Source organism: Pristis pectinata, chromosome 38, assembly GCF_009764475.1.
Source record: "Pristis pectinata isolate sPriPec2 chromosome 38, sPriPec2.1.pri, whole genome shotgun sequence".
Lineage (NCBI taxonomy): Eukaryota > Metazoa > Chordata > Chondrichthyes > Rhinopristiformes > Pristidae > Pristis > Pristis pectinata.
The window spans coordinates 5,504,618-5,516,380 of record NC_067441.1 but is presented as its reverse complement, the minus strand read 5'-3'; positions in this window follow the sequence as shown (position 1 = coordinate 5,516,380).

Sequence of the window (11,763 nt, the reverse complement as noted above, 5' to 3'; positions counted from 1 at the left end):
CTCTCTTTCTCTGCCTCCATGTCCCTTTCTTTAGCCAGGATCCCTCATCCCAGACTGCAGACCCTTTCTCACACCTCCAGATTCCCCTCATGATAACCAAAGAGGAGTAGTTACTACTCTCTCCAGGAACCAGCAGGGATATCATCAACAGACTGTCTAACAAAGGTGGTGCTGTTGTGGTCTGGCCAACTGAATTGGAATTGGTTTATTATTGTCACTTGTACCGAGGTACACTGAAATACTTGTCTTGCCTACCGTTCATACAGATCAGTTCATTACACAGTGCATTGAGATAGTACAAGATAAAACAATGCAGAATAAAGTGTCACAGCTACAGAGGAAGTACAGTGCAGGCAGACAATAGGGTGCAAGGTCATAACGAGGGAGATTGTGAGGTCAAGAGTCCATTTTATCATACTAGGAAACCGTTCAATTGTCATAACTGTGGGATAGAAGCTGTCCTTGAGCCTGATGGTACGTGCTTTCAGGCTTTTGTATCTTCTGCCTGATGGGAGAGGGGAGAAGAGAGAATGTCCTGGGTGGGTAGAGCCTTTGGTTATGCTGGCTGCTTTACTGAGGCAGTGAGAAGTGTCAACAGAGTCCATGGAGGGGAGGTTGGTTTCAGTGATGTGCTGAGCTATGTCCACAACTCTCTGCAGTTTCTTGCAGACACAGGCAGAGCAGTTACCATACCGAGCCGTGGTGACCTCTGTCTCACAGAGGCCGAATGTCAGCTCACAAACATATCCTCATATCTCCCTCTGGGCCATTGACCCCACCATTGAATATCAGGCCATGGTCTTTCACATAGTCACAGACCTTATTTCTTGCACAACCTCTAGCCTTGTTTCGTTCCAGCCCCACACTGCCTGTGTCTACTTCCTGACCAAGTTAGACAAGCAGGACTACCTGGACTATTTGACCTGAAACATTAACGCTGTCTCTCTTCCCATAGATGTGGCCTGACCTGCTGAGTATTTCCAGCATTTTCTATCTGGGCAGACCCATTGTTTGAGCCTTCGCTTGCCCCACCACAGGACAATGGGTGATGGGATTGAGTTGAAGGAGGACGAAATAAATGATACCTCTGTCTACCATTTTGACAGTTTCCAGTTCCCTGGACCCACTTCTTTACCATGGATGTACAATCCCTCTGCACTTCCATCCCACAGTGAAATGGTTTGAGGTCCCTTCGCTTCTTTCAACAACATTTCATTTCCCAGGCTGACCTCATCCTCACGTTGAACAACTTCTCCTTCAACGCCACTTGCTTTCTTCAGATCATGGATGTACCTTTGGGAGCGTGGGCCCAAGCTACACCTATCTTTTTGTGAGATATAGAACAGTCTTTGTTTCAGCCCTTACTCAGGCCCCCTCCCTTAACTGGAAAACAAATAAAACTGCAGATGGTAGGTTCTGAGACAAGAACAGAAATGCTGGAAGAACTCAGGCAGTCAACCAACATCTGTGGAAAGAGAAACTAGTCAACATTTCGGGTCAGCATCCCTTCCTCAGAACTGGGAGGAGAGTGGAGGGTTTACATTTCTCATACCAGAGGAGTGGGGTGTGAGACAAAAGCCTATATGAAGATAGGTTAGAACAGATCAGGTGATAAGGAGCGTGAGTACCGCCTGTTAACAAGACAATTTAAAGAAATAGGGTGAGAAAGGACATAGGTATGGTACCGGGGAACAATGAGAGGGCAGTTTATCTGAAGTAGGGCAATTCAGTCTTCATTCCAGAGGGTTGCAAGACCCTAGAGGGAAGATAGGATGTTGTTCTATTTACGTTAGGCCTTACTATAGCAGTGGCTGGCACTCATCAAAAGACCTATTATTTGTTTCCTGTTTGCCAAACAGTTCCCTATCCATGTCAATACCTCACTCTCATGCCATGTACTTTATTTTGCATACTAATATCTTACATGGGACCTGATTAAAAACCTCCTAAAAATCCAAATATACCACATCCACTGGTTTTCCCTTATGTATTCCCCTGGCTACATCCTCAAAAAAATTCCACAAACTGCACCCACATCCCAATACCATCTCTTCACTGTCAATCTACTTGCTTTCAGAAAAGTGTGCTTCCATGGCAACCAACACTAACATAGTTTCCAGAGACCAAGACCCAGCTAAGAAGGGAATATTATGGGGGAATGAGCCTGATCCTACTTTGTATTATTGGCAGGTTAGGTTCTAGGAAGCCTTCAGCTGCCTGGGCCCCAGGCTCTGGAAACCCCTCCAAAAACTTCTCTGCCTCTCTTAATTTATGTGACTCCTTAAAATCCCTCATCTGACATTGGGTTGCCTGTCCTAATATCAATTTATGTGACCCTGCCAAATATTTGAAAATAACACCAATGTTAAAGGTGGTATACAAATACAAGATGCTGTTCATTGCCAGCTGATGAAATCATCCTTCCTGTAAGCCTATCCTCCAGCCTTTTCATGTCAGCCGTCTCCTTGCCAGTCGTATCTTCACCCTGCAGTCAAGGGGCTTCAGGTTTGTCACACTCCAGGAAGACCAGCATAAAAGCCTTATGCTGGTTGAGAAAGTTGTGGCCTTTTGATTAAGGTGGCAAACCAAGGTCCACTTGATCACTTGTTGAAATAAAAGTCCTATGACCACGATTGGAAGCAGGAGAATCGTGCCATCTCACCCCTCTCTGGGACAGCCAACATCACCAAAATAGACCATCTGGTCATTATCACATTACTATTTGCGGGAGCTTCCAGAGCAAAGCAAACATGGGTATTGGTTTATTATTGTCACTTGTACTGAGGTACAGTGAAAAACTTGTCTTGCATACATTCGTACAGATCAATTCATTACACAGTGCATTGAGGTAGAACAGGGTAAAAACAATAACAAGCTACAATAATCAGCTACATTTCCTATGTTCTGTCAAAATACACATCAAAATTATTTCATTGGTTTTGAGATGTTCTGAGTAGTGAAAGCTGCTATAGAAATGCAAGTGTTTCTTTTTCATTGTTTATACTTCCTTGTCGCAGATATTTGCAGCAGATGATTACTCTACATGTATGATTAATCAGCCAGTTGTTTCGTGTTGATGTAACCTGATTTGTTATCAAATTATTTGCATGTGTTAACAAATTTAATGACATATAACTTCCAAATATCTGCCATGCTGGCTTTAAATGGATTATAAAATGTCGCTCTGAACTTATCTGTTTTCATCTTCGGACAACACGTGTCCTTTCTCAGACTTGTCCTCTTTCTCCTCATTTCTTACAGGTGACAGATTACCTTGCACTTAAATGGGACAACTTCTGAGTGCTTTACAGGAGGGAAAGGAGGACAATGAACAGGAAACTAAGGTTAGAGTTGCGCTAATTATATAACTGTGCAGCTTTACAGTACAAAGGGCTATTCAGCCCATTGTCTCCAAGCGGACAGAAAAAGAGCTATTCATCCTAACACTCCTCTCAAAATTCAGTCCCCAGTATTGACATTGAAGTATAGGAGTAGACCATGCTCTGAGGCAGCTCTGCCATTCAGTACAATTATAAACTGAACCTCTATCTCAACACCATACTCATGCCAAAATTTTATATATAGGTTATGGCACATAAAGTCCTTATCCAGGTACTTTTTTGATTTGATAAGGGTTTCTGGCCACACCCCTCAGGCTGTGAGTGCCAGACTTCCATCACTGACTGTGAAAAAATAGTTCTCCCCATTCCCTCTGTTCTCTGGTTATTGACTCTCAGCTAAGGGATGTAGGTCCTTCCTGCTCTTTGACCTAAGCCCCTCAATTTAGAACATGTCAAATCTCTCAGCTTCCTCTGACCCAAAGAAAACAAGAAATTCATGACATTTTTTTAGTGTTTTCCATTGTCTTGGTTTAAACAGGGTCTGTTGCAGTGAAGAACCTTTGGTGCCTGCCTTTACCTAATGAAAACAAAATAACATAAGAAATGGAAGCAGAATCAAGCCATTCAGTCCCTTGCAACTGCTCTGCTATTCAGTAAGACGTGGCTGATCGGTGTCACATTCTGTAGTCACCTTATATTCTTTGGTGGAGCCAGCAGAAGTCGCATTGGAAAGAGTCCATTCTTGAAAACCACATGGCAATAAAATACTGTCACTGGCCTACCACAGAATAATTGAAGGGTTGAACACAGACAGAACCCATTCTGCTCTCTAAAAGAGTTCCTCGGTTAGTTCCATGCCCTTCTCCTAACACAATGAAGTTTCTTTTCTTCATGTTTAAGAACAAAACTCCTTTTGAATATTACTGTTAATCTACTTCCGCCACTCTGTCAGGAGTGCATTCCAACGTCACAACAAACTCCTGCATGAAAACATTTCTCCTGACACCTCTTTTTTGCCACTCATGTCAATTTTTGCCTGATCTGAGTATTAATAACATTTTCAGTTTTCATTTCAGATTTCCAGCATTTGTACTGTTCTGGTACCTCTCCCTATAAATCTCCTCTGCACTGTTTCTGTCTAATGGTCTCCATGCTTGTAGTATTTATCAGTTAGGCATCTGATTTGGGGTATTTCAGCTCAGAGATAATCTTGGACATGTAGCGAAAGCTCTCTTGTTGCAACTTGAACAGGCAGTGGTTTGTAGAAAGTAACTTTTTTTAAGTGGCTGGTTTCCAGTGTCTGCAGTCCTGTCTTCTTCAGCTGAGTAGCTCCTCCAGTGAGATGTTATCATGGCTTTTCCCTCCATGACTGCTCCTAGTAACTTGTATTGAATGTGATGCCCAGTGCAGAGTGCACTAATTCATTCCAGAAACCATAGGGGGAGCATGGAAGGGCAAGGACAAGGGAAAATACATACTTAAAAGGAGAGTTCCCCTCCTCAGGTTGTGCATCTGTAAGGCCTGAGAAGAAAAACTGGAAGAGATTAGCACAAAACACTATTAGAGTGGCATACTGTATCATTGAGAAAGTTACTTCGATTGTGCTATGCCCCAAATATAACAAATAAATCAAAAATCAAAAATGTTACAATCAGCAAGACCATTGGAAAGCCTGGAGGCAGAGGAGAATTATTGCAATGGGACCAAGAATGCAGTATTTCCGTTACATGGAACATAACAACAGCTATGGATTGTTCTGGGACGTTTAAAAGAGGAAATGAATATTGCAGATTTTGATAAATACCTTTGAATGAAAGTGAAATACAAATCTAGAATAAAATCAAATGCTAGGAGTATTCAACAGGTTAGGCAGCAACAATGCGGGGAGAAATAAGTGACTTGAAATGTTCACTCTGCTTCCTTTGTGAAATAGCCTGCTGTGTGAGACCTCCTGTCCGACCATCACCTGTGCTGTGTTCCCTCTCAATGCTGATGATGATTATGGTATCTCTTCCACTCTCATCTATGCCACTCTTGGTGATGGACATTGAAGGCCCACTCAGAGTACATTCTGTACCCTTGCTAATTTCTGTACTTCTTCCCAGTGTTGTTCAATATGGAGGAGCACAGTTTCATCAGCTGAGAGAGGAAGCCAGGGGCAATCAGGATAAGGTTTTCTTGTCCATGGATCTGGAGTCAGGCCACAGCCTTCTTCCCCTTACCCTCCACCCCCCATTCCATCGCCCATGGATCCCACTGTACCGTCATCTCTGGTGAGTCTATGCAGCTGGTTGGCCAGGATGTAACCAGGATTGTGATGGAGGAGTCTGGCACATTGTAAGATATTATTCTGTGCATATACATATCTATGTCTGCTAGTGGGAGAGCTCCCCTAATTTAGTCACCAGTCACCAGACTTCACAGGGTCAACTGGGCTGGAAGCAACTTTGTTGTGATGGAATTCAGTTCATGCATGAATTCCAAGCGATTTGTTTGTCAGGTTTTATTCTTTCCCTGTTTCAACATCATAGTAATGGTACAACAGCGTGGCTCGCTAGGCCACTGGTGGGTCTGGAGCCATATATATGCCAGATCAGGTAGGGATGGCAGATGTCCTCCCTTAAAAGGCACTTGGGAACAATCCAGTCATTTTGTGGCCATCATTATCATAACAAAACTGGTTGCTGTGGTTATTTTCTCCCCAAATTCCAGATTATTTAAACTTTAGAGCTGCCATGGTGGGATTTGAACTTGGGTCTCTGGATTGTTTGTTAAAGCCTCTGGATTATTAGTTCAAATTCACTAATTAACTCCCTGTGCCCTTACCATACCTCATTCATCAATAATCTTCCCTTCTTCATGAGTGGGGATGTTAGCTGATAAATGTGTTCTACTTGCAGCCTTTTAAATAATAAAGATGTCCATGCCCACATGCAGTGGGATCTTGGGCAGCATTCAAGCTGGTGAGCTGATGACGGCAAAGTAACATTCACATCCCACACATGCCAGGTCATGACCACTTCGTGATATCTGATTGGGTAATCAGCCCTCTAGGGCCTTCAGACTTTCAAGGGAAGGAATGTTTTCGAGAAACATTTAAGAAATATATATGCAGGGATATCACACGGAAAGCTAATTGGTTCAACCATTCAGCCAAGACAGAGAAACTGATAAAGCACTTCTGGTTGACCATGAAAAAGTGTGAGCAGTATCAAACCAATTCATACTGGAAATAAACCTGCAACACAATCCTATATCTACTGTTCCTTTTAACCCTACAGTAGCAGACAGGTATAGGATCTGAGAAACATATTATCTGTGTCTAATGCCATAAAGCGGTGAATTATTTTACGGCTTCAACACATGCGTGATTCCATACATGTATGCATGTGTGCATAGTTATTAACAAATCTGTTCCTTTGATGAAAAAAAACACACATTACTCTTTGTCCCTTTAAAACCTAGTGTTTGTTTGAGGTACCAACAACCCAAGAATTCTCTGATATAACAATCTCAATCCTCGCATTTCAAGCTAGCTAATTTGCTCCACCACTGTCTTGTTGAAACTGTATCAACAGCATCAGCTATGCCTCTGTCTTGGCTTCAGCTGTTGACAGCTCACGAATCAGTCAGCACATTTTCAAAAGGCAGCTTGCTCCTCGCTCTGCCTCCTTTCTCTCTCTTTACCACCTCCCTCTCAATTCTCTCTCTCTCTCTCTCTCGCTCTCTCCCCCTCACTCTCTCACTCTCTCTCTCAATAAGTATCAGAAACACAAGACCGTCTCACAGCAAGGGCTCTACCAGAGAATCAGAGTCAGTGAACGCCCACCCTTGCCAGCAGCCAGTTATCAGCGCTTTGAGGATTTGATAAATTCAAAGAAATAAAACAAGGCCGAAGGGGATGTCGATGCCACTGCGAGAAGAAGCCGAGTCCTCATCGTACCTCCCTCTGCTCAGTTTGTGTATCAGGGAGGCGCTCTGAGTATCCAATTGCATCCAGATTCAACTAAAACATGAACAACGCAAAAAGATTTATAGTAAAATGATATTCAGAACTTCTTGGCAAACATGCCATCATTTCCCCCCCTGTGATTATTTTCATGCTGGATTGCAAATTTTGGATGCCTACAGGTCTCTCTAGCTCCTCTAACCAAAAAAAAGGAATGATTTAATGCTTAATTAAATAGGTTGCATTTAGATTGGGATTCCCAGAGGAATATCTTTCTTGGTGTGTAGGCGGGATGAAAACAATATTATACTTCAACCAGCCATCATTTCCTGAAAAATCACCTTAGGTTGTCATAACTGTACTTCTGAACGTAGGCTGCTTTATATGTCCAAACTGGCTCCCAAGTATGCCTAAAGCTATTCATCTATTGTTGCACTGTGAGGTAAGCCTGTTCATTCTCCTCTATATTTATTTCATATGAGTTTTATCATTATTTACCTGTTCTGAAATCATTCTAGCTTTTCACCAGAGGTTGGATGTTTTCATTAGGGATTTCAGTAACAAGCAGTTACCGAGTGAATTCCCTGCCTGATTCTAATGTAATGTATTCATTTGTCAGGGATAATATTTATTTCTATATAAATCCTGGATATAAGTTGGATCTGAATGTGTGTGTCTCAATGTCAGCTCCTATGCATGTGCTGTATATATAGTATAAGGGAATTAATTTCCCCTATCTGGTACTGTACAGGCCATATGTGCATCAATGGTTTCTTTATATATGTACAGTACACGGTGTGTAAGGGAGAATAATCCACTAGTGAGTAACTGCATGGGCTGTGTATGTGGTCAGCTGTTATACATTTATAGTACACAGCAGTTGAAAGGAAATAATTTGCTCCCATCTGGTTTAGTATATCCACATGTGTGTCCGTTTTAGTTCCTATACATGTATAGCATCCAGTAGGTGAAAGGAGAAAAATTCTGTGCCATCTGGTACTATACAGCTGTTGTGTGAATCAGTGAGTTCTGTATATGTACAGTACACAGTGGGTGAAACAGACCAATTCACATCCTCCTGGTTTCTTATGGCCCTTGTGTATCTCAGTGTCAGTTGCTGTATATATATAGTATGCAGCAGGTAAAAGGAAGCAGTTCCCTCCAGCCTAGTTCTATGCCGTGCTCAAATACCTCAATGAGTCCTGTACGTGTTTAGTACACAAGTGGTTAAAATAAGAGTAATTCTTTCCTGTCTGGCACCATACAAACCTTGTGTGCCTCAATATTTCTTGTACATGTGTGGTATACAGCAGGGGAAAGGGAGCAATTCTATCCTGTATGGTACTGCATGGCCCATGTATACCTCATTGCCAGCTCATGCGTACAACCAGGGAAAAAAGGGTTCAACTTGTTCCACTGACTTATCTGTGTTTTAGTAATTGGATAGTCTGTTTTGGGGTGTTCGTGTCTAGTTACATTAAGCAAGAGGACATCCAGTGCATGAACAGTATTCCAGAAGGGACGCAAGTGAATGTGGAAGGAAACAGGTTCAATCACTGGAAAACAATTTTCCCTGTGCACAAGGCCATTACTTAAATCCCTGGGCTTTGAACCAGATAATTAATGATCACAATGCACAGATGCTATGTATTAAGCTGTTTAAAAGCACCTTTGGATGTTTACTCTGAAAAGAGCCACAATATAAACGTGAGCTATACCTCCAGGGCAGCAACAAAGACTATGTATAGAGTAAACCTTGTTGGTGATGAGGGATTTACATGTGTAAATATCTTAGTGGGTAGCTGAGCAGCTGCTTAAGCCTCATTCAAGTGTTACATTTCTCCTCTGCAAAATGAAGCACGGTCAGGATCCTACATTGCCTAGTGTTGGGTTGAGTCATTCCTATTTGTGCAGCAAGGCAGCTAGAGGAGTCTACAATTGTTTGCAGTGCTATTTAGGACATAACAACATAAGAAATAGAACCAGGAATATTTGCCCTCTTGTGTCTGCTCTGCCATTCAATGGCTGATTGTTTACTTCACTAAATCCAAATCTCTTGATTTCCTTAATAATCTAAAAATCTATCCCAGTCCTATTCCAGTGGCCCCGTGAAAAGCGAGACTGTACACTTGCTGGGTTCAGGATTGCGTTCAGTCTTCACACTCTCTACAGTTAAGTGGCCTGTGTGCTCTCACTCATGAAGTAAGGTGAATTGAGTGAAGTCACTGCCAATGGATTGTACACCTACCTACAAGTCAGAGGAAAAAAGAGGAGGTGACAATAGGGATTCTCCCCAGCAAGGCCACTTTAAACAGCAGTACTCGCTATGATATGCCAGAGCTTTTTACACTCCAGTAAACATTGGTGTGGTAATGAAGAGATAATCTATGCAGGCACAGTAGTGTAGTAGTTAGCGTAACGTTATTACAGCGCCAGCGACCCAGGTTCAATTCTGGCCACTGTCTGTAAGGGGTTTGTACGTTCTCCCCGTGTCTGCATGGGTTTCCTCTGGGTGCTCCGGTTTCCTCCCACATTCCAAAGACGTACGGGTTAGGAAGTTGTGGGCATGCTATGTTGGCGCCGGAAGTGTGGCGACACTTGCGGGCTGCCCCCAGAACATTCTATGCAAAGCTGCATTTCATTTGTGTGTTTTGATGTACATGTGACTAATAAAGATATCTTATCATTGAAATTGGTTGAGAGATAAACATTGACCCTTGGTCACTGGGGAGAATTTTGGGATCTTCTACCGCCCCCTGAGAGAACAGACAGACAACATTTAAAAGACAGTAACTCTAACATTGCAGAGCTCCCCCAGTACAATCAGTGGGAATGTTGATATAGATTATGTAGTCATTTCTGGAAAAGGACTTGAAACTACAGTCGTCTGATTCAGAATCAACTGAGCCCCAGCTGACTATTCAATACCAGTGGTTAGGGATTCATAACTCAGTGATGGTGTAATCTTGCTCTTGGGAATGCTGGTTGCTTGCTGGCCTCCATCAGATGGGCTATTTGAGCTGCATTCAGTCATGACTGGATTGCTAAGTGGAGGTAGGGAAAAGATGAGGTGGGAGTTGAGGAACTAATAACCAGTGCCAATGAAAAGAAAACAAGACTGTTCTCCTCATTCACCTGTCCATGAAGATATAAAATGTGCTCAACTAATTGAACTAAAGTTCTGCAGAGTTATTCCCTTGTCTCCCTCCAACCCATAATGGAAGATAGTGAATGTCTGATTGTTCAGTTACTGAAGTTTGCTTTTTCGCTCTTTACTATTTTCCCTATATTGTCTAATGCAGAGGAAAGTGAACGTAATTTTTCTCTCTTTCACCAGAAACTGTTAAAGCTGCATCTGATTGCCACTAGAATGGAGCGTTCTTCTGGTACCGAGTACCACAGTGGGTGGGATTGCAAAGAAGATCGGGAGGAGTCAATTCTAGCCCTGATGGGGATTATTGGGACCATCCTGAACTTGATTGTGATCATTTTTGTCTACATTTACACTTCTGTTTAACTGAAATACAATTTCAGAAATGTCCTGACTCAACAACTAAACTAATTGCTTTGTGACCAAGACTTGCTGCCAATCAACAATGTTTACCCTAACTACAGCATCGGTGAACAAGCTTCACATTTCAAGATTATAACATCTTGGATGATAACATCGTGGATGATCCTTGAGTTTTCACCAGGAATAGCTTTTGGTTTTCCAATTTCTGTTGAAATACAATGCAAAACAGGAATTAAGACATCAAGCTGACCATCTGGAAAGGCTGGCCTCTTCGTTGATGCTACATCCACTGTAACATAAACAACATTTATTCACATTCTCAGGTTGTTCCAGTGCTTAGTAGTCAAAGGAGTACTTCTGAACTATAGTCACTGTTGTAGTGCAGGGAAGCTGAGACATTTCACATGCCATTTTGAAGTAAACTGACTTAAAACACAGAGGCATTGGGATGACGCCACAGATCTACTGAATGGTCAAATGTGTTTGTGTAAATGTCAGTGGGGAAACAGATTAACTTGAAACTCTGGTGTTATAGTGGCAAGTCTAATTCATTAGGGTGATGCATACGTCAAAGTTAGATAAATTTTAACTACTTGCTCACCATGAATATACAGGAAAACAGTGAAACAATGTTGTCAGGAACCTAAACCTAGAATCATAGAATGACAGAGCATAGTAAGACGCCGTTCTGTCCATCATGCTGATTTGGCCCATTGAGAGAGTTCTCTAATTAGTTCAGCTTCCCTATTTTTAACCCATAGTCTGTAATATTTCTCTTTGAAATCCTCTTGAATTTTCTGCATGTTCAAGCAATGCATTCTAGATCACAACAAGTCACTGATTTAAAAAGAACTTCACTGGTTCTTTTGGCTTCAGTCTGTCATCCAACCTTCTATGATTGAAAATAGTTTCTCCTTATTTATTATATCAAACCTCTCAAGATTTTGAACACTTCTATT